General features: G+C 43.9%; 1 long non-coding RNA gene across 1 annotated transcript in view; it reads left to right on the forward strand.

The window, feature by feature from the left end:
• The first annotated feature begins 4231 nt into the window (after positions 1-4231).
• LOC139698979 (uncharacterized) overlaps positions 4232-27372 on the forward strand; it is a 502793-nt gene continuing 479652 nt past the window's right edge. Inside the window, exon 1 of the long non-coding RNA XR_011703039.1 lies at positions 4232-4290. This is a non-coding gene — a long non-coding RNA (uncharacterized lncRNA). The remainder of the gene's footprint in view (positions 4291-27372) is intronic.

A 27372-nucleotide genomic window follows, 5' to 3' on the forward strand; every position in this document is an offset into this window, starting at 1 on the left:
GTTTTGTGGCAGTACATACTTACCTCCCGCGGCTCCCACGATCGGTATTAATCTCAAAAACCTATCACCCACTCATCGTAATAGACTTGAGTACGCCCAGAAGTACGTAATTTCAAGTGGTGATCATTGCCGTCATTAAGAAAAATTCCTTCATTTACCCGTTCAATAGAAGCCGTCAATCTAAATATGAGTTTAAATAAAAATGTTATAAATGGAGGAAATAAAGAAAAGTTTACATCCGAATTGATATTACATGTTAAGTTCAGTTCATGCAGAGTATTACACAAACATGTGCATCATAAACGTTGCGATATATTGTAATACATGTACTATAACCGTTTTATCAACTTAGTGCTTAATACTTTCTCTATTCACAATTTCAAATTGAATATGGGGTCACTTAAAAAAGGTAATATTGACGATGAATTTAGTAAATTCGTAAATATTTTGAAATATTACAGTTGTACCATGCAGGCAATATGTGAATATTGCCTGCATGGTACGACATATATATATATATATATATATATATATATATATATATATATATATATATATATATATGTATATATATATGTATATGTATATATATACATATGTATATGCATATGTATATATATAGTATATATATATATGTATATGTATATATATATATGTATATGCATATGTATATGCATATGTATATATATATATATACATATATATATATATATATATATATATATATATATATATATATATATATAGCTGTGTGTATTTTGAGGATCCATCGTTTAGGAAGAAAAATCATTTCCGTCCGTCTGGAAAGTAATTCTGGCCCTCCGCGGGGCGCAACCAAATTCTTGGTTGATGGAGCGGCCAGTGTGGGTGCTCGAGTTCACCGGTGCGAATGAAAGAAAGGAGAGGGGGATAACGGAGGGTGGGGAAAAAGATAGGGAGAGGATGGATGTCGGAGGCGAGAGCTTGAGGAGTTGGGCTTAGGGGGAGAGGGAGGGGGTGATTCGGGGGACGACCCCGCGCGTTTTAAAACATTCCCTCCCTCCGCGTCGACACTACGGAGCATGCGCGACGGGTCGAAGGAGCGAGAGAGAGGATCACGGAAGGGAAGAGGGTAGCATCTCCTCTACACACACACAAACACCCCCCTCCACACTCAACAAGGCTCCCTGGTCCAAGGCTCGCCACCTCTCTCCCTCCTCCGACTTCCCCTCCCTCCCCCGGGGGAGGGGGATGGCGAGAGGGGGATGGGGTGTGGGAGGGGTACACGCGGGAGCGGAGGGGACGGGGGCTATGTGTGAAGGGAGGGTGGAGGTAGAGGGAAGGGGTGAACTGTATACAGAGAGGAACCCCCCAGTCGTCGAAAATCAATGAACGGGACGCTTTGCGCTGGCGCGATCCAAAACCCTGTTGGGGCGGCGTCGCTGGTGGTGGGAGGAGGGGGGGTGGAGAGGTCCCGGCCTCCGTGGATGCCGGGACGGGGAATGGGCGGAGTCGTTTGGGGGGGAAATCGCGGGGAGGAGGGAGGGGTGAAAGGAAAAAGAGGGGTGGGGGCGCAGGGGGGGACGGAGGAAGGGGACGAGGAAGGGATGAGGGGGTCGGGGGTGAGAGTAGTGAGAGGGAGGGATGGGGCTGAGGGAGATTGGGGGTTGGGGTGGATAGAGGGGGGGTGGGAGGAGGTTTTTGGCAGCTAGCTGCCGAGGGATACGGGAAGAGCGCGAGATAGCGAGTATCTCGGCGTGGGAGGGAGGCATGGAGACCAAAGGGGGAAAGAGGGGCGTTTCTCACCCCCCCTCTCTCCTCCATGGAGGTACCTACCGTGGCCTCCGTCGGAAAGGTGGGGTGGGGCACCGCCGTGCAACAGAGTGGCTACCGGCTTCAGGACACAGGAGCGCGAAAAACCTCCCTCCCACCGGTCCCCCCCCCCGCCCTCTCGCACGCATACACCTCATCCCCTATACTCTCTCTCTCTCTCCTCAATGGGAGAAGTGAGGGGGGGTCGGAGGAGGAGGAGGCAGGGGATAGGGGTGGTGGGGGACGAGGCGGCGGAAAGAGGGTCCGGGAAAAGGGTTCCCCCGAGGGTGGGGGGTGCGGACTGGGAGGGTGGGTGGGGTAGTGGAGGAGGAGTGGGTGGGAAGGGTTCGTCCTTTCGTTCGGCCGGGACCACAGGACGTGGAGGGGCGGGAGGGGTGTGTCGAGGAGCGGGGGAGGCGAGAGGGGGGAGAGGGGAGAGAGTGAGAGAGGGGTGGGGGTGTGGCAAAAGGGGGTGTGTGCTCTCGCGGAGAGGGAGCGGGAACAGAAGAGCGGGGAGAAGGGCTGGAGGAGTGGCCGGACCACCACCTCCGGAGGCTGTGCCAGATATCTGGACCTCGCCGCGTGCCGGTGCTCTCTTCGTGTGCGCGAGAGGAGACTCCACGGCGGAGGGACCGTGCACCCTCATCTCTCCCTCTCGGAGAACTCTCCCTCTTCCACACATCTCGCGGGTGGACGTAACTTAGTGAGTGCCCTCCCTCTCTCTCTCTCCCACTCACGACGGGGAGAGGGACATACATTTATATATTTGTATGAGAGTTCCGCACGTTCCTCTTCCGAAGCGGGGGGGTGGAAAGAAAATTGAATACGGGCAAGAGCATCATGTACGCGAGGAAACACACGCACGCGAGTGCTCGAGAATTTCAGGCTAAGGAATGAACACGGGCGGGATGTGCCACGCCGGTCCGCGCGCCCCCGGAGTGTAAATATCCGTTCGTGCTCGACCCACGTTCCGGACTCGACAAAATTCCTCCAAATCCCCTTCCCCCTCTCTTCTTCCCGCAATCCCCCTCCCGGCAGCAGCATCCCCGCGGACGTGGCTCCTCGACCTCCCTGGTTCACACCCAAATCCCCTTTCACCCTCCTTCCCCCGCCCCCCATCATCATCATCATCGCCGTCCTGGAGTGACGGAGGGTAGCCGATACCTCAGCTTTGACAGTGCTCCGCGGGTGGAAAAGAGTAAGAACGGCAGTTCAAGCGATTTCCTTTTGTTTTTAAACGCGGACAGGTGAAGGGGGTGAATCAAGACGCACCCGATAACCCTCAACCCCCGCCCATTACTCTCAATCCCCCATCCCGAGTGAGAAGTGAACGCCCATCCGAGTGCGTCCCCGTAACTTACAAACGCACACCACCCTCCCCCATCCCCCAACGCTCCCAAGCACCACCAAGTTTCAGGGATTGATACGAGGAAAGAAAGAATGAGAGAGAAAGGGACATTCACACGCTTTTTTCCTTGAGGTGGTATCCCAGGAACACCGGACTCTCGTCTGGTCACCTTCCCCACTCTCCCACCCCTCCGAGACCGTGCGTATCCCTTCTTTCATCACGTCCCCTTGGTAACCTCCCGCTCCCGCATCAACTAGCCCCCATTTTTTTTTTAGATTTTCACCCCCAGAGACCGGGGCTGGGCGATCCGGTCCCACGCACCACCTCCCTTCTTCACCCCCCTCCCTCCCCACCCCCATTCCGAACACGCACACGAACCTTCAGCGACCCTCAAAACACCCTCCCCCCTCCCTTCGCCGCCGTCCCACCCTGCTGCCTCCTCGTACGCCCTTCGCGGCACCTCGAGAGGAGAGGGAGAGGGCGGTCCACACCCCGAAACCCTACATCTCGATCTCCGAACACACAAACACCCACAAACACACGCACCCCACGAAGGGAAGATAATACAGCCCCACCAAGAGAAGAGAAACAAAAGGCGTGTCGTCGGGACCCTCCCAAACGCACCCAAATCCCACCCTCCGATGGGGTCCTGGGACGCGGGGTGGTTGCGGGGGTGAAGCGTCCGGGGAACGGGGGACCCAGGTGCGCCAGCAATCCCAACCCGTGGGGGCCATCTCCCGCGGGAGCGCGACTCACTTCGCCCATGGCCGAGGGCTGAGGGGCGGCAGAAGAGAGTGAACAGAGAAGGGGGAAGCGTGGTTGTTTGTGGTTCCCGTGCGTGTGTTAGTGCCCACACATCCCCTCCCCCCCCGTGTGCGGCGTCGTCAGAAATCAACATCCTACCCTTTCGCCGGCGTCGTCTTCATCGCCAGCTTCGTCTTTATCTTCTTCGGCCATGGTGTCCTGAGGCCCCCTTCCCTTGTCTTCCGTCGAGGGTGCATCCGGCGGCCGAGGGGGAATAAAGGAAGGGACGCGGGCAAAAGGACAAGGCTCGGCAGGGGAGCCGTGAAGGAGGAAGAGGGGCGGGCGAGGAGGTGGGAAGGAAGGGGAGGACAGGTGTCAGGAGGAAGAGGAGGTGCTCAAAGTGTCAGGTAGGTGATCGTCGAGATTGATCATTGTTCGGATTATTAAAGTTGTGGGTGGAATCAGAAGATAACGCGAGGATGTCACATAAATTTAATATGCACCCTTTTTTTTCGAAATGACGGAATGAATCCGTGGGATTATTTCGTGTGCTGTGTCGAAAACGTGCAACGGATGGCCGCGTGATGGCCTTGATTTTGAAGTCATGAGTGTTCCCGGTCCTGGTGCACCGTCGTTGAGGACGGTCACCAGAACCCTTTTCAAGACGCGTTTGTGTAATTCCCTTTCGTCTACTCCACGCGCGCGTCATCACGCAAAGTGTTGCGACCGACTATGACAAGGCCCCAGTTTTGAATCCGGGTGGCGATCCTAGACAGGGGTGACAGTATCTACACCACGTTTAATCGAAGGAATATTCGAAAAACGGCAGTTGGAAAGTGAAAGGTCACTGGCTTCATCGACTCGCACGCGTGAAATTGGTCGAGATTGGCCTAGAACAGGGTGAGCTGACCTATCCAGGCAACTCCCGGATTGTTGACTGTGGTCACGCGTGATCTTTCTCTCATTCCTATGCGTTCGACTGGTGCGTTATTAGTTTCGCAGTCCCCCCAATCCCTGTAACCCTTGAATTCCCGTCCCCTCCTCCACCCACCCCCGCCAGCTGCTAGAGCAAAATGCACAGGAGCTCTTTCTTCCGTCGCCCGGGTCTTCGTACCCTTTCATCATCCTCCCTCCGCCGCTATGATCCCTCCCCCCTGAAACGGCGCACGCACAAGAGATCAACGCGCGAATTCGCCAATCGCCCTTCCCTTCCAGACACTCTCGACCTTGTTTCCTTTTTATATCTTTAATCATCGGGATCGAACGGTTCCTTTTAGTTCTCACACAAAGAAAACACACCCGCTGTTTCTCTTTTGTCATCACATCTATAGAGAATTGGGCGAAAGGATAAAATCGGAGGAAGTAGTTTCACAGCTCTCATATGTAATGACCCATACAGAATCTTCAACCTAGGGTTTGGTTTGACTGGCGGGAGTAATGCCAACCAGATGAGTGAATTTCAAAATGTTCAGGATGGTGGAGCCTAATATTTTCTCTCTTCCGTCCGCAGTTTTCAAAGAAATTCTAATTTCCGAGATAAAAAGCACAGGTTAAGTTCGGCTGGAAGTGCACAAGAGCATATGACAAAATGAATCAAAAAGTGGGCCATCGGTTAGGTGTGCCGACACTCTAACCACTGGGACACGCCTCTAAGCCAAGTGTTGTCAAAAAGAATTGTGTCGAAAGGGAAATATTCGGGTAATTGATAAAAATATTTTACATATTCAAATCATTCATCTCCGCACTGTTAAGATACTCAGGATCCACCCTGAGAACCCTAGAGTGAATAGGTGTCACGCCATCACGTCCAAGTTTTCCAAGAACAAGATTAAGAAACGTGCTATGATGATTCTTGAATGTAAACCTCATTGAGTAAACCACTTCCTGAAATTGAATTTTTGAGGTGACAGTTGACACAATTTCTCAAAGACCTGAACGAAAATAAACTCTGGAATATGTCAACATCGTGAGATAGCATTTCTAGTTTACTTCTTTCGATCGACCTTATTTTTCGGATCATACCCTGCTTCGCCACAACTATGGTTTCTACGAGAGTCATCACATGCTATTGGATATGACAGATATTAATATGCAGGGTTAGAAAAACTATTTTGTCGTTAAGCTATAGGATTTAACAATAATAGGACACTGCAGGCATAATTGTTTTAATACAACCACTATATTATGGATATTACTCTTTCTTAAAAGCGACTAATTGATCGGCATGGATTGATTGCAACCGAATTCTGTTGTTTTAAGAAATATGCATCATTCAAATTCGTCAAGGTTTTTTGAAATGGTGAATGCAGTATGTTTTGACGGTATCACAACTAGAATACCAGAATAATTTTACCTGGCTATTAGATTATGCAATAATGCAAATGTAAAAGCACCATCTTGAAGCCCTAATTTTGTCCACTTGAATGCTGTCATTTTTTAGGACGGAGAATCATTGGTCCTGACCTAATATACATACCCGTTTGTTTACCTAAATATTGAGCATCGACTCGAATCGACTCCTCCCAACGATTGGATGGACTACCGTCGATTATGTTCGCGCGGTGCTTTTCTCCGGAGGGAGGCTAAAAGTGTTCTATTACGTATGTGTATACATACATACATATATATATATATATATATATATATATATATATATATATATATACATATATGCTCACACACACACACAAATATACATATGCATTTTTAAAATTTAGAAATTCCATTAGCCTTATCAATTCGACTTTTCCCCATTTTTGTCCTCTTCCAAGGGGAGAAATTTCTGCTTCGTGAAATGAGGCATCCACCCCCGTCGCCCTCGATGGCGCGGCGGCGCCCCTGAACCCTCCCTCCCATCTCGGGCAAGGTTCGGGGGAGGTGAAGGGTGGGAGAGTGGAGATGGGAAGGGCAGGGGTCGTAGGGAAAGGACAAAGAGGCATGTCACGGGAGGAGGGGGAGGTAAGGAAGAGTCTCCGACTGTTTCCCCTTCCTCCTCCTTTGGTCAGCGGGAGAGGGGAAAGAAAGGAAAGAGGGACAGCAGAGGGTAAAAAAAACAACAAACAAGTGAACCCAAGGCTCCGCCCAACGCCTTGAGGGTGCTCCGATATTTTTTTCACACTCGCACGTAGGGCACGCATCAACGACAAATTCAAGAGCAGGTGATCGCAATGCATCCCATTTTTGGCCAATGCTTTGAAAGACGAACAGGATCAGTTGGGGCGAGCCATCTCCAATCTTACCTGAATGTACATACAACATTGATGTAGCATCTGGCTCCGGTGATGACAAAGTGATGTGGAGAAGGGCCCTGGCCGATATTAAAAGCAATCAACGGTACTCCCAAGCCAAATGTGCATTTAAAGTAATACACAAGCAATAGGACGCGGTGGTAAGCTTCAAATTAGAAATTTGAGGTGCAATTGGAAGAAGCAAACGCTCGGATTAGAGGTTTACGTCTAAGTAGGACAGGGAATTCACCAGTTTTCAGTTATCCCTTTGCCTTCCTCAGCCACAGATCTGTCCGAGTCCATGAATCTTTAACTCGCAGTGCAAATGCCTATAGTATCCAGGTGACGAAAATTCTAGTATTTGTGTTTTCATTTACTCATTTAATGACCTAGAAATAGCTCTTAAAGATAGTAATAACAAATTCCAAGGATATTTTCAAACCAAATAAGGAAATGCTATTAGATATTTAGAACCTGAAAATGTACAGGCGTAGTGTACAGTAGTCTGTTCTGTAGAACTTTAGGCTACCCAAGAGAAGTGCTCGCAAAAACTCGGGCGATACTTTTGCACACCCTCGGCAACTTCTTCCAAGCTGTGTGGTTCTTTCCGGGTACCAGGGCTTTCAGGGAAACCGAAGGCACACTCGATGGAAACTCAATCAGCTCTGGACTTACTAACATGCCAGCCGTCGGGTGGTTTATTGTGGTTGATTATAGGTCATCATACCCCCGACCATGCGTTAAAGTTACACATATCCATACTCTTCTATCCACGACTTTAACTCTGAGTATAATTTTCCGCATGTTGACACATAAGATCTTTGCATCCAAGTCAAAACGTTGTAGAAGACATATGCGTTCCTAATTTGAAATTAAATCTGTCCAATAGTCTAAGAGGTTGTCGTTAAATGTGGTTACTAATCCGTACGGCATTTACAAACAGAGCACGAACTAAATTAAGGATTTGTTTCTCTCTCTTTCTGTCTCACGTACACACACACACATCCCTAAGCATTTGAAATACACACCGCTGAGAGAATTAAGGGGCGAATTCAAACTTGGAGTGAAAAATGCTTCAATTGCCGGCGGCTTCGCCAAAGGAGGTACAAACCCACATACTTTTCTCATTTTTCTATCACGTCGCCTTTAATTCGTCTCTTTTTTTTCATTGAGTCATCCTTTCTCGCTCACTCTTTCTCTCTCTTTATTTCATTTCTCTCCTTTCTTCTTACATTTTCGTCAACGTTTCCTCACCCCGGGGGCGATTTCCGGGGAAACGGTGTGTGTTTGTGAGCCAGAGAGAGAGGGAGGGAGGGCGGGAGGAGATGGAGGGAAGAGGTGGTTAGCCACCTCACGTTAGTCGCCGCTGACACTTCGTTGACCGGAGGGGAGAGGAGGGAATGTGGTGGGGGCGTGGCGCAAGGGTGGAGGGGGGGTGGGTGGATGAAGGGGATCCATGGGTGAGAGGGGTAAGGACCCCTCTCCTTTCTTTCTGCTCGAAACTCTCCCCTACATCTCCCTCTCCCCTCCTCTTCATCCTTCTCTCTCTCTCTCTCTCCCTCCCTGGGTCCCTAAATTTATATTTTTCGCATTCCCATTTTCCCTCCCCACCCCTCGGCACATTCGGGAGGGTGTGAGGGTTTCCGGGTGTATTCTCGGGGAGGGGGAAATAGAGAGTGCTGGAGAGTCGAGTGAGGGGCACCGTGGTGCCGGGGCGTGCCAGGGGTAGCGAGCAGAGTACGGGAAACGAGAAGACCGGTCTCCTAGCGTAACAAAGCAGTCGCTTCCGGGGATTGGGTAATTTTCGAATGTCACACCTCTCTTCTCACGGACACGGGGCGGAGAGGAGGGAAGGGTGGACGGACGGGGAATTGGATGTCTAGGGCAGAGTATTCAGGTGGTGATGGTGGACACTTTTTGCTATCCGGAATATAGGTTTTTGAAGTCCCCTGACAGAGGTCATTCCGCATCGTGGATTCCAATACTCACGTAACTATCGCGTGGCCCAGCAGCATTTATGTTCGAGGTCGAGACTAGAAACCGCGACCTTCGGCTTAGTCGGAGAGTTCGTTGACATGTTTTGACTTCGCGAGCGCGACCTGTTTCGGGAAAGAATGGAGGTCAGCAGTTTCACGTAATGGTGGAATTACTCATTCGATTTGTGTTTACTTCCGCGCCTGAAATTATTACATAGCGCAATCGGAAAACACTATTACCAATACCTCATCACAACGTCGTTGTACGAGGGGAGACATAAGCTGACTCCATGGATAATCTTCATATCTTCTTGATATACGTACATAAATGAAACTCCTTATCCTATTCAGCATTTGTATTTTATGTTTGGTGATTCTTACTGCTTATAAACCTTTGATACCAGTGCATCAACTTAAATGCTATCATTTAATACCATTTTTCGTATTAGATCCCAAACCTATGATCCTAACAGAAGTAGTGTACGAATTTGAGTTGCGAAATAAATTTTAATGATCTCTAATTCCAAGTGTTGCTGCCCCCCCTGCCACTCACAATATGGTGGTTTGGAGATATTTTGTAGATGTAGATGTAAATTACAGAAAATATCACATTGGGTGCCATAACTAGCCTTGGCACGCTGCTGAAACCAAGTTCCATGCGAGAGAACTAATCGCCTTTCACTGAGTCGTGATTACAATTCATTCGGTTATTACTGGGTCAGCCATTTGTCGAGTGAAATTTCATTGCCCTCTCTTCAGTTCACGCAGAATCCATTTTCCAGTATCGTATGGATAATGATTTTGGGGCGTTCCGAAATCAAGGTCATCCGCACCTCAAGTAAGGTCAGGGAGCAAGGAGATCGTGGGACGTTTCGGCGGGGGGAGAGGTAGAAATAAGGAGGGGCTCTCAGTTTATTACTACAATTGCTGTACACAGAATACCAAACAAATAGATACCCATGACATCTCCGGTGTTAGGTATGATAAGTCTATTGAATTTAGCTAAAAGGTTTCTACATTCAACGACTGATTTTTGCACCAACGGGTTCGAGAAGTTACGCCCTTACCTAGTGGAAACGGTGCAACGCTCAACTCGCTTGCATATCAGCTCTTGCTGTGGCTTGGGACTTACAGTGATTTTACTTCAAAAACTATTACCGTCACTACTATCGGATAATAATATAATTTGCTGCATCTTCGTGCAATAGAGTGGAAGTTGTGCTGAGTTTGCGTTCAATTGAATCCGTCTTTTTATGAGTGGCTGTCATTAAACTTCTCGCAGGATCAATACTCGTCATAGGAGTATTCTTGATCACCGAATTTTGCTATAATTATTTAAGCACACATTACTCAAGGGGTATAGTATTAACCGTAAGAGTTAGAACAGTTTTCCCACAAATTCTTCAAGCTATGCTTGCAGTACCAGCTCTTTGGGTGTTTTGGCAAACGTTGATTTATTGTCCAATGACTCTTTTTTAATAGTGTAAAACATTTCTGATTGTACATCAACTCACTATCGTACTTTTTTCTCGGCGTTGTAAAACAATTGCGTTTTCATTCAGATGGCCTTAATGTAAATTATGTGGCTTCCTTTCCAGCCTATTGTATGTAGCCGGATCTGGTTTGGTCTAGCTTACTATTTTCACCTTCCAATGACACGATTTGCCATAGTGGCCATAATTTGACAGTGTCTAGACTATCCTGGATCAACCAACATCCAGGGAAAACTCTTGATAAGTTTTTAGAACGTTAAAACATTGAAATTTTGCTCTGACGCCATCTATTGATGAGTATCCGCGAACTGGGATAATGGTATAGGCTATTTTGATGTCTGACACGCTGAGGAAGCATTGAGGTTTATCACAAAAGCTTAGTAACAACCCTTTGAGGTCACCACGGACCTCTTTGTAGACAGAATCAACGGCTTAGAGTTTAGATTGCGACATCCAAAGAGCATAATAAGATCCTCCCAAACAACCTACTGTTTGCTACCTGAATAGAAATAAGACGAGGGAGCGCATTCTGCATTTCCATGACGTCTTAATGGTAATTCATGGGATTTGGTCGCTTTGCCAACCAACTTGAATGAAATCTCCAATCTTCCAGTATTAGGTCATGCCATTTGGATGTAAGATTCTCTTAAAAAATCAGGGAATTCCATTTTAAAAAAATATACCTTAGCTAAACATAATAGCACCAGAGACGATAAGATTCATCTATGGGAATACCAATCTAGATTGAAAACCCTATAAACATTACAAACACAATGTTTTATGATAAAAAATGAAGCTTCATATAATTGAGCAACGATTTCATTTTTGTGACACGAAGTTTCGGGCACTATTAATCAGAATCATTAGGTAAACGCGCAAAATACAAATAAACGTATCTGATGAGGGAGAAACCGGTTCTATAACGGAAATATGGCTCGTGATATTAAAATTCAACTTTTTGAAATTCGCAGTGATTGCACCGAATAACTCCTGGCAAAGTTTATTTTAATGGAATATTTCTTAATATTTTATAAACCGTGTAGTCCTTGCTTATTTTAAAGGCCATCTGGGTGTATATTAATGCATGCTAAAATGTATATTTTTCATCATCTTGTGCATAAATAATACGAGCTCCTGATTACTGTCACCTACAAGTTCCACACTCTAATTTAATGAGAAATAAGTAAGATAGATCTAATTACTGGAGAATTTACCATTACTCAATAAATTATCGTTAACCGCGGGCAAAGTAACAGCGACGTGGCTGGGGAATACCCCAATGGGATCGGGAGAAAAAGTGGGAAGGGCGAGTCCAGGCGCAACAGACGAGGGCGACCCGGTCTCTGTCTCTCCTCGCGGGCGCCCCGTATTCGTTCCCCGCGGAGATCGTCTTTTGGCGGGTGGGACAGGGGCGAGTCGGGCGTGGCGTGAGGAGGGTCAAGGGCTCCCGCGCCCCCGGCGTGCGTGGGGACGTGCACGGGGTCCGAGGAGGAGGAGGGCCGACGGACCCCTCGGCCGTGAGGCGTGAGGGGCCACAGGGGTGTGAGATGACGATGCTGCGGAGTGGGGACCGGATGCTGGGAGGGGAAAAGGGGGGGGAGGTGGGGGAGTATGGAAGGTGGCGGGGTCGGGGCCAGGGAAGGGAGAGAGGTTGGAGGTCACCCGACTGGGGACTTGAGGGGAGGGGAGAGTGAAGTGGGGGGGCAGGGAGTGGGGGTGCAGAGACGGAGGGGGATTTTTACTGGGTCGGGGTCGCTCCCATTTGCTTAAACGCGGGGGCGTACGGAGGGGTTACACGGGGGATGGAAGACGAGGAGGGGTGCGCCCTTGCACGATCGGGAGCCGCGTGTGCCACACTTGTCTGCTACATTGACATTTCTGAGGCAACACGAGGATATTTGCTAATTATCCGGATCGGTGAAATGGACAGATTTCCCTCTCGGTCCGTTTCTGTCGAGCGAAAAGAGAAGTATGGTCTCTTTATTATCGAATCTTACTGAGGATTTTAGAATGCAATTCTTCACACTTGAACTGCTACTCTAATAATTCACAAGCGATCAATTCTAGCCTTCCGAACAATAGTTCTTGGAAATATTTGTCCGCAGACTAGGCAATACAAACATATAGTGCTCATCCTTCACTGTAATTGTAAGTAATCAATCTGAGTGCTTTTTTGACTGCGGGATCTGCGGGATTTACATAATCTCCTTTCCGTATTGTTCTGAGCATTACTTCAGAAGTCTTTATCATCTGTGCTTTTCTCTCCTGCGAACCAGAAATGACTTCGTATTCACACCTACCTCTTCGCATCTCCTGTCGATACGGAACTTACGGAAATCTCGGGAATCTATCAGTAAATTTCACGTGAGACTAAGCGCTTACATTTTCAAATGTTACTTAGAATAAAAATTATTGTATACACCTTTAAATAGTTTTAACCCAATGTTTTCTAATTTATTGGAGATAAGAGGCCAGAAAAAAATCCAATTTTGATGAATTATTTGATTTCATAGTTCATAAATTGAGCATTTCTCAATTAAGACCGTGTTCGTGATTGTATTATTCCCAACTTAAGTTCTCATCGACTAATGAACTTGAATGATTATTTATAATTAAAGATGCATCAGCACATTGAGACACTATAAAAATAAGTTTGATTGACTACTTTTAGTTTCCAGCGCACACCAATTTAGTCTGGGATGCTTTAATTTCAATGGAAATCGTGAATGTTAAATAATTAAGGATGGATTTTAAATTGTATACCCAGGAAAGCGTAATCATAGCAATGCCTTTTGATATTTTTGGGTGAATATATTTGGAAGCAGTCATAAAATGAATATTTTAATTAGCGATTCTTCAATTGTTATTATAAAATCTCGTCATTTCCCTTAAAATACTCGTAATCAGAATACGAATAAGGTCGACACGCTGCAGCTGGTTGTTGTGATAGCGATGTATTTTTTTGTTTAGGTGAGTAAACTTAGCTATGCCTATAGGAAAAGGATCTTTGGAGTAAGGTCATGTTTATATTTTGAACGGCTTAAAGCAAATAGCAGGGCAACCTACCTACACTCACTTGGTTTTGCCGCAATTATTAATTGATTTTCTTTCCAATATGCAGTGCGGTGCTTGCTGTTAATATGCTCGGGAGGCTACGGGGAGTCATGAGGTTATCTTGGTTTATTCCTTTGGATCAAGTGTAAAATTCAATTATTTCCTTCTTCAATGTTAAATAACATACAGACCTGCCATTTTTCTGTCTCGCGTAACCTGGACCTTTGAAAAAACGAATTATTCCGCGGGAAATTCACTCTGCAGTGGTTAGTGATTTGGTGGGATTAGATGATAATTATATTTATTTTGTTTCAAAACATTTTATTAAGAATTCACAGAACTGAAGATATCTGAAAATCAGCATAAGCAATGCCTAAAAAGTGACAATCGATATATTGAATACACTTTTTTTAAGAGTGGACAAGCATATGTAATTCTAAATATGGCGAACAAGTCCACAGAGTTGAAACGTAGACTGAAATAAAATACCTCATTAGGTGAGAATTCTGAGAAGAATTGAGACCGAGAAACCAAGAAACACCGGAAATGCGCATGCTCACTGGTCATCAATCCTAATTGCAGCTCTGCATTTTTATATCCCATAACCCGCTCAAGTTCACGTGTTTCTTTTCTATGTCGCCTCTCCTCTCCTGTTCCTTCTATCTCTACCGGGCTCTCCCTCCACACTGTTTCCCATTACCTTTTCCCCAGACAATTCTTTCTATCTTCAAGCCACCCTGCCTCAAACCCAACCCAGCAAGGGTATACTATGCCTTCCCGGAGTTTACATTAGCTTTCCATTTTCTCCTAATGTCATTAGAATCTCTTCCTATGTTATTAGAACCACCCATTTGATAAATCTAATTCGTTCACAAATTAACTACATGTTACAAGGTATTTATGAAAACACAGTAATGTAGTTTCTTCAGGGAGTAAAATTTGCACTTTTATTTCAAAAGAATGCAATGGCAGAGACATTTCCCTAGCCATTATGTGTGAATTTCTGAGTATCTAATCGGTAGCAATAAAAGGCTTTTGAAATACAGTGGTTCCAAGAGCGGGTGAACTAGGCAATTCTTATACTCGGCCTGTCCATAAATGCATAAACGCCGGCCCACCGGATAGCACATCGACGCGCACGAGGGTTGATTTGACTTGAACAAGGAGTACGGGAGCGTGTCAAGGTGTTATTTACGAGGGGAGACAATACAGTGCGGCTAGGGAGAGGGTGGCGGGATGTGAGAGATGGCGTAAGGGAAGTTGCAACCATAGTCGCTCCCTTGTTTTTCGGTTTCCCGGGTTTCAGCTGTGGCCAATGGGGTAACCTTCCCTCGGTCCCTTCTTCCTCCCATTCTCCCCCTCTCGCTCCCCCGTAATATGCTGGTGATCTCGCTCACTTGTGAGCAACGCGTGTGTGTTCCCGGCAATCGATTGAGACCGGGGCGAAGGTGTGGCGAAGGTGAGGGTGTGTGTGTATTTACGTGCGTGCGAGCAATTTAAAAAGGAGAAAAGTGTTCGGTCGGATCCTTGACTCCTTCGCTATGATTGTTTTCCTTGATGTCCAATGGAGGCTGCACTTCCTCTGGTTTCTCGTAATCCGAGAACACCTTGTTTGCGTGACCCCGCACCATTGCTTTGCATCGTGACATATACCTCACCTAAGCACACTTTATCCCTCAGGTCACCGCAAGGAGTGTACTACAGGGGGTGTAAGTATGACGCCCACTAAGAGGAAGGGGAAGCATTATGTAAATGTGAGACATAAAAGGATAGATAGCAAAGACTGTAATATGTGATAATACTGCGAAAAATAATATTGTACAAACACATACGAATACCCACATACATATACTTGAATGCATGTGTTTCCGTGTGTGTGTATATATATATATATATATATATATATACACACATATGTATATCATTATTATTAAGTAGTCTACCGGTTAAGGTCGGTTTTGGATGGACACAGCCACCAAATTAATATTTTGCGGTTCCTAACAAAACACAATCCAGGAACGTACTCTACATCAGGTCCCTCTTCAGCTCTGAGTAATTCTTTCCTCCCTTCATCCCGTCCAACATCCCTATCCTGTTCCTGCCCTTTCCTCGTTTGCCCAACATTCTCCTCCCCTCCATTACAATCTTCAACATCCCACTGCCAATCAATACGTCCTTCATCCACTTATCCTGCCTCCATAGGATTTCTCCCAACAAACCCCTCTCTTCGCCCACCATACCAAGTACTTCCTCATTTGTTTTCTTCTCTGTCCATTTCACTTTCTCCATTCTTCTCCACACCCACATTTCAAAATCCTCCAGTCTACGTCTATCCTCCTGATGACCACGTTTCCGCACAGTACATAGCTACGATCGATATCAAAGTTTTTACAAGTCCTTTCTTAATATCCTTACTCAACGTCCCTGTCATCAACTCCCTCCTCCTTGCAAAAAGCCTCTTTGCCCAGCGCAATTCTTCTCCTTACGTCCCTACTACTTTGACCTTGATGATCCAAAACACTTCCGAGATACTGAAACTGTTCCACCTACTCTAGTTTTTGCTCTCCTATTTTTATGTTTAACTTATTTTTTCTCTTTCTGGAAAACCACTTAACCTTTGTTTCATTTATATTTATTCTCATCCCATATCTATCGCGCTGAATTTTCAATATACTTAGTAATGCTTGCAATACCTTTGCTGACTCAAGACTAAATATTGATCATTGGCAAACCTAATTGAATTTTTGAATTCTCCGCCGATTTTATACCGATCTCCGGTTCTTTCCATGATTCTTCAATTATTTCCTTAACATATACGTTGAACAGCAGCGGTGATAATGGGCAACCCTACCTTACCTAACCTCTTCCTAACACTGCCCATCCAGACTCCCCGTTCCCCACCCGCACCTGAGCAGTCTGAGACATGTACAAGTTGCGGATTAGCCTCCTTTCTCTCCAATCTATTCCTATTTCCTTCAATATACTCATTAGTTTTTCCCAATTCACTCTATCAAACGGTTTTTCGAAATCTACGAAACAGGCAAATACCTCCTGGTTGTGTTCCATATTCCTCTCGATTAATAATCTCATTACTGCAATGGCATCACGCGTACCTCTCCCCTTCCTAAACCCAAACTGATCATCCCCTAAGTAATCATTTGCCCTACTCTCTATCCTTTTGTTTATGATCCCGAGAACCACTTTAGCTGCGTGGGAAATCAAACTTATTGTTCTTTAGTTCTCACATAATGTAGCCTTTACCTTTTTCTGAATAGGAACTGATCTCATAAAGTCTTCCGGCCAGATTCTTTCCTCATAGATACTAAGAATAAGTCCGTAAAGTATCTTGAATCAATCTTGAATCAAATGCCTCGCATAGCACTTGGCGTTCCTCCGATCGAGAAACGTCTACAACGTTGGCGTTGCATTAGCTTGCCGGCGGAAGCGATCAACATTGAGTTCTCGCCATTTGTTCCGAACAGTGTGCGTTTTAATGAGTTATTTATATACATCATAGTCGCGCACATGGGCTTCACCGTGAACCTCCACCCCTTCCAGATTTAAACCAAAGATATCCTCCAGTCCCGCCCACTCGGACCTCCATGCAAAAATTCCCCGTTCTGGCCCATCCTTCTCCACTCCCTCCATCCCGCCACCCCCGATACAAGAACTCTTCCGCCGCCATAAGCCCTGCCAGCGAAATCCGTCCGTCAATTTTTTTTTCATTTATTCCCCGCCGACAATTGAGCAGCGGAGAGCGGTCTCAAACCGCCCGTGGTGGAGGAACGCTGCTGCCTCCCACAAACCACCCCCCCACACCCTCATCCGATCCAGCCCCCCCCTCCCCCCTCCCTGGCTCTCCTCTTCACCCGACGGCCCACCCCCTCTCCCCACTCCCACCCATCCAACGGAGTGCCACCTCCTCTTATCTTCCCGCCTCGATCATGCACCAGAGCACCATTCCTGCTACACCTTCACCGGACAATCGGACGCTCCGGTAGATGAGGGGGGTAAGTCTCCTCCTCCCCCACAATCCCTCCCTTGCGTGGTTTTCGTGCCCTCGATCACAACCTTTGACCTCTTCGGATCGCCGCCTTGCCTCATATCCACAGCTTTGACCCCTTTTACTTCTCTTGGGGAGATGAGGCGTAATATACCGGGTCAATCGAAAGTCATAAAGCTTCATGTTTCCGGGTGACGCCGGCCCTTGTTTTTTGTTCCCCGTATATAACGTGCAATTCGATAACAATGCGATAACTTAAAATTGACTCCTTTTCCACGGTGGCCTTAACGCTGACGGCTAATTGATATTCATCAGGAATTCCATCATGCGATTGAAATTTCCTAATTATAATAATTTCGGAATTGATAATTCTGGCAGTAGCATTATTTCTACTTTATTTAAGCTTTTCTGTTAATTGTTTGCATATTGGGCTTCCACTTAGGAACCACAGTATTTAACTGCATGTACGATACATGGAGGCAACTAAAAACGGAGGTCCTATTTATTTAAGCACTTTTATTGAGCTGTTCTGTTAGCACTCAGTGTCAGGAAATGACGTCGGAAACTGGTCGTGTAGATATGAGGCTCATGACACATGGGTGCATGAGTTCTACCTCCCGTTCATGCTGTCAGTCAAGTACGAGGAGAAATTCCTGAACTTACGAAGCCTGTGAAAATCTACCCCAAAAATAAGGAGAATAATTATGGGGTAAAAATTTATTACAGATCAATGTACAAATTGCTAAAATTCTTTATAAGGACACCCTCGATACAAAAATGCCAGTGGCTCCGCCAGTTGTGGTATGCTTCCTGTGAGGCATCAACAGGACCCTCTTTCAGGCACCTCGTAACGACCTCTTTGGCATTCTCCAGTGGTCCAAAATGGTACTCAAATGGTACAAAATGGCACTAAAAAATCGGGTAACTTTCACCGTGGTCCAAGGGGTCCAAGGCAAGATTGTCACACCATAAGTCTTCTGACAGCACCTTGGGGACCATCTGGGCATGGCTTTCTTATGGCTAAATCTTCTGTAAGAATGCAATGCACTGTAGTTTTCTGGATATTGCACTCTTCTGCTAATATTCTGGCACTTGGGAGTCAATCATAATCGAACATGTGCCTCACTTTTTGCACGTTTTCATCACACTGTGTTGTTGATGGATGTCCTCGGCATTTCCCACCATGAACCTCCTCGTTACTCTCCCAGAACAGCCTGTGCAAGCAGATAACCATCACTTGGGTCATTTCTCCATCTCAATAAGCATCCCTAACCACGGCCATGGCCTCCGTATTCGGTCTCCCGCGTTTAACACAACATTATATCGCATATCATCGCTCCATGGAAAGTGGAATCGTGACGTGACCGTCGAATAAGGGTCCAGCCTGGCAGCAATCCGTACATTGTAGATACCCACAGTTAACCCACCTGAGTTGCGTTGCTTTCCCAAGATCTCCCATTACCCCTCCCACTACAAATCACTCCACTCCGGCCATCTGCAATGGTGTCAAAGAATCATTCTACTTATTTTTGGGATAGTCTCTGTACATAATGTACCTCAAAATAGCGTCAAAAAAGCAAAATAATAATTTAGACGAAGCATTGGGCTGAATTTTCCGAGAGAAACTTTATATACTAGTTACCTATTGTGAATTATTGCTTTTTGGGTATTTTTCAAGATGAACATTCTTAAAACGTCGGGAAAACCAGAAGCCAGAATATGCCAATTCTGCCTTTCCACGGAAAATTGATGTTCATTTTACCCTCCTCATATTTGTTTCAATATTTGATAAAATTCAATGCGTTCCCATTTAATTAGAGTTTTTGGAAAAAAATCTTTAATTTTTTTGAGTAGCATGTGGATATTACACTTGTTTTCAACTCTCGGAAAGGTATCCAGTCGTGGGACTTGGAAGACGATTCATACTGGCATCTCATGGCACTCATTCGAATCAGAATGAGTTGAATCTCTACAGGACTCCTATGAAACCCACCAGTGAAGAATGGGAGAGCGAATAAATGCGTAGGGATAATTATTTCCCAAAAATCATGCCATCATTCTCCTGCTCCGATCAATACAACATTCACTTCTTTCTTGCTATGTTAATATTGACAACGGCGGTTGCATTTTTTCAAATATTAAATAACCAGAATGCACTTAATCATTCCTTTTAAAAGTGGCGAATTGAAGCTGCCCCGTGATCAAAGAATGTATAATTCCTTTTCCAGTAGTCTGGATGTGTTACTTCATTTCAAATTCCAATTCGGTATTATTTTATTCTATATATTTCCATCCATCATTGTGCATAGACACATAGGAAAATTATTTGTCTATTATTGATTATCATTTATTCTATAGTATAGTTTCATGCATAGTTGTACATAGTCATGTAAGGAAAGTAGTCATTCTAAAATTAATGATAAATTAAGAACAATTCACCAAGAGTTGACCCAGAGTAGTGTAGAACTAAATAGATTCAGTGGCAGTGTAACAGCTTTTGCGTTTTATACCGAAGCGAAGCTCGCTTTGCTGAATGCCCAGGCTGATTGAAATTATATTCTTGCTCCACACATCTCTTTGACTACCAACTGAATCATTTAAAAATTCCACAACCATTATGAGGTGCAATATAAGGAGGAATTTTGGGAAAGGAGTAATTCCCTCCAATTTAGTTTCAAATTGAAACACAAAGGAGGGAGGGTAGATTCGCGAGGGTAGATTCCTTTAAATACTTGGGTGTAACTATTACTCACGATCTGTCCTGGAGAAAGCACATACGAGAAATATGCGGTCGTGCTAATAAAAAATTGGGATTTGTAAAAAGAGTGCTGGGTAAATGTGACGAAAAAGTGAAGGAACGATGTTTTCTCTCCCTAGTCAGGCCCCACCTAAAGTATGCTGCCAGTGTATGGGATCCTCAAGAGATAAATTTGATTTCGGAATTGGATCGAGTTCAGCGGAGGGGGGCTGCATTTGTCAAAAATTGCTATGACCAACGCAGTAGCGTAATTACTTTGCTAGAAAGTTTAGGTTGGTATTCCCTTAAACAGCGGCGTTTACAATATAGATTAAACTTATTAAAAATATTTAAAGATGGGTCCTTTTCCGATGACATCAAGAACATAATACGAACCCCAACGTATTACGGGCGGGGGGGTCACGAATATAAGATTAGAGAGATTGACTGCAAGACTGACAGGTTTAAATGATCATTTTTTCCAAGAACAATAAGAGACCAGAATGCTTGTAATCGAAATCCCCCAGGAGCGGGCTCGACATAATAAGTATTAACCTACAAGGTAGCGACTGCGCATGGTTATACCAGTATATTTATAATTTTTTTTTGCAGGTTTCCCCAGCCATTTGAAAAGCCCTAACCCCCTAATCCCTTACCCTTTCCTCCTGGTGCTGCGACCCCTGCTACACACCTTTTTGGTGGCTCGCAGGGTATTGATGTAGATAAGAAGATGACCGTTTGCCTAATATATTTCATTGTATCAACCACTGATTACTAATTAGGGCAAACAGAGAGGACGTAAAGAGCTTACTTCCTCCTCCCAATAAAGCTAGCGTTGAGCCAACATCATCTCTCCACATATTTCACCTTTTTTGTCATGTCGTTGCTATGTGCTCTAAAAGATGAATTAGCGGAGGGTTTTGGGTTATTTTTGTGCGTCATTAACGCCACCGTTACGGGTAATCAATCCGAGGATTTGGTTGTGACAGCTCTCCAGACTCTCTTGTTCCATGCTAATCTCTTCAATCCCTCCAATAGCTCCTTGAACCGACATTTTCCATTACCAGCTTCTCGTAATTCAACCTAGGTCTTCCTCACTAATTCTTCCCGTCTTCAATTATAATCTTCAGTAATCTATCGTGCCTCAGAATAGGTCCGATCAATTTCACTCTTCTTCTTGTAGGTTTCCTCCATAGGCTTATCTTTTCACCCACTCTTCCAATCACTTCTTCATTTGTATTAAGTGTAGGGAGGTTTAGACACCAAGGTGGTGCCTCTAGCCCGACCCACCGCTGCGCTAGGCTGAAAAGCAAGTCACTTTCTTGTCAGCCCTCGTATTTCACTGAATCATGTTCCCTTAACTATGGCTCCAAACATGTGGATACCGAGAAATGTCGGTTTCTTTTTCATCTTCATTGTGATTCCAACTTTGGCTAAATAAACGATACCGAATTTGCTATAGGGAGCATGGTAACGTAGTAATCTAGTGGATAGAGCGCTGGGCTCTTAACCGAAGGGGCTTGGTTCAATTCCATATGACGCTACTTGGTATTTTCTTCTTGAACCAAGCTGTGTGCATTTCCGGGTACCCGATCTTCCTATGAAACCTTAAGTAGCTTAGGGGAAAGAACTGACGTGTGTATGTCAACTACCGTATAGGGATAAATATCAGGCGAGCTTTGTCATCACCTATCAGACCAAATTTCGGGTTGATGACCGCGTTTGGCGTAAGGTAAAATGCTACACCGTTCGAGTTTAATCTAAAAAATGCTTCCAGTTATTCTGCGCAAAGGTCATTCAAACATTCATCATAAATGGAAATGCAAGAACATAATTTGCATAACCGACTACCATGACTCGTACAAATACGGACTATTTTTACGTGATTCAATCACAAAATATTTCCTTGAATATAGTTCATGCGGAAATATTTCAATACTTACTTTATTAATAAGTCATAATTAATCTATGCATAACCTTAAACTATTTAGAATGGCCAGAGACGAGAAGGCTAACGCAATGGCGAAAGAAGTTTTGTATCACCCTCGAGTTATTCCACTTTGGTAGGTGTATATTATTTAAAGGTCGGGTTGAGAAGCGTAGCCTTGAAGCGGTGGCGGCAATCGCCGAGGTCACTACAAAACAATATACATCGCGTAATCCGCGTCATCAGCTAGACGCACTTCAATCAGTAACCTAAGAGAAAGAGGTCGCAGTTACCCTTGTGAGAATAGAGAATCGGACGTTGACCCACTCATCCATTTTCGTTCGGAAAGATAACTCCGTTGAGACGACTTGTCTTTCCATAGGCTCAGAACAGACTCTTTTTCAAAGTTACCTGCGACTCCGTTTTAATTTCACATTTAACTTTCTTCCACCGGGAACAATATACAAATGTTCCCGGTAGAAGAACACGGGCACTAATTATGGAGGGATGATGTTTAGGAGAGAGTGATGGTCGCTAGGAGGGAAGAGGAGACTCGTGTGTCGAAGTTGTTGGAGAGGGGGAGCTAGAGCGGGAGTCATTGGGTGGGAGACAGGGGAGGGATCTGAGGGTTGCGGGTGGGAATAGTCGCGAGGCTATTGCGCGCCAAGACCACCGAAGTCTCCCTTTCTCCCTCTCTCTCCCCTGCCCTCCTTGTGGCTCGCGGGCCGGGCCGTGAGAAAGCAGGTGCAGATGCTACTGGCGTTGGGAGAGGAGGATGGCTGGTCAGAAACCGCTTGCAAGCGCCCCCGATCCTATCCACCCTCTCCCCAAGCCCCATTTTACGGCGAATGCATTAACTCCTTGTGCAATTCGGTTACCCTGGATTTAAAACGACCATTCCGAACGCTATAGCTTTCCCCCCTACTCCTCCTCCTTTAGTCCTCTTTCCATTTCCCCTCACTCGTTCCACTTTCCAGCCCCGCCCAAAACTCACCCCCTCGTCCCAAATCAGTGCTAAACAACCATTAGCTCTCATAGGGCCCCAAATCGGATTTTTTTTCGAGATTGCCGACCGTAATGGAAGAATTTTACTAGGTGCAAAAATTACTTCTTTTATTAAAAATATTTGTTCATATTGGCAATTGTATGAAGCAACTAAAAAAGGTTTTTTTATTAATTTAAACTAAAAATCACTTTTTTTGTCATTACAATGAAAAAATAAATTGCAATGTAAAAATTAAAAGGCATTCAATTAAATAAATATTCCAAGTAATATCTGGTTCTTAGTACGTGGCATTAACTTCATTTCAAACGTGAAATTATTTTATTCAGTTAATGTATTTTGCATTTGAGTTGTTTGAATACATTTTATCAAGGAAAACCATTGCCGAAAGTATTAATGTCTACGATATAATACTTACTTTTGGTAGTCACTACTTGTAATGCTGTTTAGTCGCTAATACTTGTAGTCACTAATGAAGGGGGACCGCAATAAATAAAAACACTGCAAAATGTTTTTCCGTCTAGTGTTCCGTTTACACGGCGTCCATCGGCAATGAAATTAAGATTTCGCGTCAATCGGATGAAAATGTGATAAATCGCATATTCGAGAAATGCGGAATGGCTCAAGAATATGCAGAAATGTGCTATCGGGGAAAATTCGCCATTGTACACTCCCTCGCATTAAAGCCATATCGAATCGGATGGCACGGTGGCCATTCACGCACTTGCCATATTTATATTCGCTTTCGGGGCGCGACGAGGGTAGGTTTCTCCACCCCATTTACAGCATGGATTCCTCCAACCGAGAAGTGGTCTAATGCAACGGATGCCGATTTCAAGTCGCCGAATCCCATCCACGCACCAGAATTCACAGGGCGCACGCACTACCGACGCGGCCGGGGTCGCATGTGCCCGGGGTCACTTTTTCGGAACTAAGCCTTACCCTCCCCAATGAGCAAATAAATGTGAAATAATATGGTGATGAGAAATTACTCACATCTAGCACGCGTTTTGCTCTCGGACACCTCATCCCATGTATCTGCCGCATTTAAACTGCGAAAAAGGTCCATCAGGTAGATCACAAAATGAGGATTTTTTAAACATATTTTCACCCTATTTAAAACTAATTGGGCCTTATCCCTACGATTGTAATTTTTGAAAAATATTCATGAAGTATTATTACTATCTATTCATCCGTTTTATTCATTTCTCACCAATTTCGATAAAAATAGCGAAGCATCAAAAAATATCATGCTGGTAAAACTGTTTTAAATTCGGATGTCATACATCATCTTTTTAATTAACTACATAAAAAAGCAATGGATTCATTGATCTATAGGATTTTAGGAAATTCATGCGCGTGTACAAGATGCGGTAGCATAGTTTCTTGATTTGAGTGCAAATTCTATGCAAATACGTGAGTTATTCTGCCGCATTCAGTGTAAATCGACTTGCTCTCTAGTATGTTATCTTGTTCGCCAGGCTAAATAAATTATTACAAAATTATTCATTGCGAAAAACCTATTCCTTCTGCAGCGGCATGTGGCGCTTGACGATCGGGCTACGGCGGAAGGGGCTTTCTTTTTACATATTCAGCAGCTACCTATGCATGCAAAGTAGAATAAACCAGCTTGTTACCCCATGTAAATGTAAAGTACCAAGGGTGTTTAGTCACCCTATGCATGTGTAATGATAAAATACTCTAATACTATTTATTATCATATGGTATAGTTCGTTACCGACCGAGAGACTTCAAAATTGACAAATATTTGGGCATACCCAAAATATCGTATACCCCATTTTCAAAGTTACGCATCTTCAACAAAGCGAAAACTAATATCGTAGCTGAGCACTGGTCGATTGTCATCTTGAGATGGTAGCTTTTCGGTTCTATTTTTATGACATAATCATGTCGTTAATGTCATTCACGTCTTCTTGATTATAATAAAAGCCTAAATGACATATAGCACTATAGTAGCAATAATAGTAGCGTCCTACGACTGAAATAACGGATGCGCTATTCAGTATTTATCTCATAGATATATATACTACTATTTAGAGGGGAATAGTATCGTAAGATAAATAAAATGAATAAACTTTTGTTTCGAGCACTCCTTAATATATGTTTGCCTAAGCAATAAATTATTTGAAGAAATTAGAAAAGTAGGAAATAAATCACTGTAGAAGAGGTCTATGCACAACAAACATTTCATCAGATACCATTCACATCTGTTGACCAAAACATTTGGCCTGTTAAATATTGGGGGATATATAAAATCAAGATCTTTCAAGCTATCGCAGAAATTTAGTATTTTCAACGTATTTGTATTGCCTGCAATATTTCCTTTCGCATGCGTTGATTAATCGCATTCCTTTTTACGATTGGCCACAGATTTTTTACTGAAACATTTCTTAGGGGAAATTAAAAATATTTCTTCTCTGTTATCATTTAGAAATCCATCTATAAAATGGAACGAACGCGAAGAAGAGTTTAATTAGTCAAATGTAGGTCACACTGTGAAGTATTTTTCTTCCCTTGATCAAATGGTATTTATTCGCCAAAGGCTATATCCGATCTTGATAAAAATTTGAAGTGGATATAAAAGACGACTATTCATTCCACACAAGAGTAATTTGTATAATTTTCGTGAAACATTGTGCGCCATTATTTGATTTCTTGTGAGTGGCTGATAATACCGGTAATGTAGCTTAATTTGATGCTACTTATAATATAACTAATATTACGTACTTATCATTCCTTTATGTATAATTTTGTTTCTGCTTAATGTGAAATTTATATTTTTATATGCTTTCCTCTAGGGATGGTATTTTACCTTTCTTCATTCTTATTTTTTTCTCATCGAATGGTTTTTAACTACTAAAGTTCGGATAAACGCTAAATCGGTACTCTCCTGTATTCAGAATACCTTGGTTCATAGGAACGTCAAGCTTGACGGATTAACCAGCATGCAGAAGGTTATTTGTAAATATACATTTTATTATAAGGCCAATTTAATGAAAAAATGATAAAGCAATGGGAGAAGAGTATCTCCAAGGGAAATACGAAATATGTTAAGTGAAATATTAAAATATCGACTTTCCTCGCTGAGTTATGTGAATATATAATCAGTTGGGAATTGATATCACGCGAAATTTATATTGGCATGGCCCAGCCCATATAAGTAAGAAAGTATACAATTTAAACAATGATGGCATTATCTCAAGCAACTAATGTACCGATATTTTCTCTCTTTTTTTGAACTCTTCTTAAAATTGAATATTTATATTTAATTTATCTCATACCAGGGAAAGGGTAGCAGTTGACAAGAAAATTGAAATCATTTCAAAGGAACAAGACAGAGTGTGTTAATTGATAGAAGTGTGATTACGAATACCTACCGCATTAAATTTCGGTTGAATAATTTTATTAATCCACATGCATTAGGATACTCGTTAAAGTTTCTCGTTTTGTTCCAAAAAATCTCATGAAATTGTTTTTTTACAGGTGACATTCGGATTCTAACGTAGCCGTAATCCCCAATTCCAATCCCAAAAACGTAATCCCATTTTAAGTGTTGGTATCATTTTTGATAATATTTTAATTCATGTCTTGGTACCAGAAATTGCCATTTTTTCTTTGACTTGTGTAGTTTCAGGCGTGATTTGGTGATAGCAGAACTAATATTTGACCAAAATAATTGTTTTTGTCCACAAGTTAATAACTAATTATTTCCGACCAGATTTCGATCCACTCGCAAACTACCACATCAGCTTCAAATGGAAAAATATTTCAATCGCTTTGCACATTAATATTAATGAAATTTTTCTAAATAACTTAAATCTTCGATTCGTCAATATGTTACGAAAATTTGCAAAACATCTTTGTTTTTTAATTCAGAGGCTTTTTCACTATTTGTTGCAACGTGTAATCTCATTCGGTAAGGCATTTGGACGTTTACCTGAAGAACCTTGGCTCAAATCCAACTCTCAGCTAGAACTTGTGTGGCGTGAAGTTTTTAATTTTCCAAAATATTTTGGAAACCACCGAAATCTCACTACTGGTGGATGCT

The sequence above is a fragment of the Hetaerina americana genome, unplaced genomic scaffold (assembly GCF_022747635.1).
Source record: "Hetaerina americana unplaced genomic scaffold, ioHetAmer1.1.p SCAF_10, whole genome shotgun sequence".
In the NCBI taxonomy this organism is placed as follows: domain Eukaryota; kingdom Metazoa; phylum Arthropoda; class Insecta; order Odonata; family Calopterygidae; genus Hetaerina; species Hetaerina americana.